Source organism: Schistocerca serialis, unplaced genomic scaffold (assembly GCF_023864345.2).
Source record: "Schistocerca serialis cubense isolate TAMUIC-IGC-003099 unplaced genomic scaffold, iqSchSeri2.2 HiC_scaffold_451, whole genome shotgun sequence".
Taxonomy (NCBI): Eukaryota; Metazoa; Arthropoda; class Insecta; order Orthoptera; family Acrididae; genus Schistocerca; species Schistocerca serialis.
The window spans coordinates 20,001-21,575 of NW_026048031.1; the positions used below are offsets into that span (position 1 = coordinate 20,001).

At 54.7% G+C, this 1,575-nt stretch overlaps 1 non-coding gene across 1 annotated transcript in view; it reads right to left on the reverse strand.

The window, feature by feature from the left end:
- The window catches only part of LOC126447048 (small subunit ribosomal RNA), a 1,910-nt gene extending 717 nt beyond the window's left edge, over positions 1-1,193 (reverse strand). The window contains exon 1 of the ribosomal RNA XR_007583535.1: positions 1-1,193. This exon is cut by the window's left edge and continues 717 nt beyond it. This is a non-coding gene — a ribosomal RNA (small subunit ribosomal RNA).
- Positions 1,194-1,575: the final 382 nt, after the last annotated feature.

The window sequence follows — 1,575 nt, forward strand, 5'->3', positions numbered from 1 at the left end:
CTTTGGTTTCCCGGAGGCTGCCCGCCGAGTCATCGGAGGAACTGCGGCGGATCGCTGGCTGGCATCGTTTATGGTTAGAACTAGGGCGGTATCTGATCGCCTTCGAACCTCTAACTTTCGTTCTTGATTAATGAAAACATACTTGGCAAATGCTTTCGCTTCTGTTCGTCTTGCGACGATCCAAGAATTTCACCTCTAACGTCGCAATACGAATGCCCCCGCCTGTCCCTATTAATCATTACCTCGGGTTCCGAAAACCAACAAAATAGAACCGAGGTCCTATTCCATTATTCCATGCACACAGTATTCAGGCGGGCTTGCCTGCTTTAAGCACTCTAATTTGTTCAAAGTAAACGTGCCGGCCCACCGAGACACTCACTCAAGAGCACCCTGGTAGGATTGCAACGGGGTCCGCCTCGGGACGCACGAGCACGCACGAGGCGCGTCGCACGCCTTCAGCTCGCCCCACCGGCAGGACGTCCCACGATACATGCCAGTTAAACACCGACGGGCGGTGAACCAACAGCGTGGGACACAAATCCAACTACGAGCTTTTTAACCGCAACAACTTTAATATACGCTATTGGAGCTGGAATTACCGCGGCTGCTGGCACCAGACTTGCCCTCCAATAGATACTCGTTAAAGGATTTAAAGTGTACTCATTCCGATTACGGGGCCTCGGATGAGTCCCGTATCGTTATTTTTCGTCACTACCTCCCCGTGCCGGGAGTGGGTAATTTGCGCGCCTGCTGCCTTCCTTGGATGTGGTAGCCGTTTCTCAGGCTCCCTCTCCGGAATCGAACCCTGATTCCCCGTTACCCGTTACAACCATGGTAGGCGCAGAACCTACCATCGACAGTTGATAAGGCAGACATTTGAAAGATGCGTCGCCGGTACGAGGACCGTGCGATCAGCCCAAAGTTATTCAGAGTCACCAAGGCAAACGGACCGGACGAGCCGACCGATTGGTTTTGATCTAATAAAAGCGTCCCTTCCATCTCTGGTCGGGACTCTGTTTGCATGTATTAGCTCTAGAATTACCACAGTTATCCAAGTAACGTGGGTACGATCTAAGGAACCATAACTGATTTAATGAGCCATTCGCGGTTTCACCTTAATGCGGCTTGTACTGAGACATGCATGGCTTAATCTTTGAGACAAGCATATGACTACTGGCAGGATCAACCAGGGAGCTGCGTCAACTAGAGCTGAGCAGCCGGCCGCCCGGGAGTGTGTCCCGGGGGCCCGCGCGAACACGCAAGCGTCCGCTCAATTATTCTGCAAACAGGAGGAGGCTGAGCTCCCCTGCACAATACACCTCGAAACCCTCTCAGGTCCCGGCGGCGCGCAGCGCCGTCCTAAGTACTTGGTCGGGTTCGAGAGAGGCGCAATCGCCCGGAGTTTGGCGAGTAGACGCTTTAGGTGCGACCACCCGTGCTCCCAACTGAGCTTGCCGCTGCCGACAGAGGCCCGGGAGCGTGCTGTCGTGGCATTGCCGGCGGGAGACAACACGCGCCACCTACGGTGGCCGGCAGCTCCAACGCCAGCGCCACAGAAGGACAAAAGCCCCACTT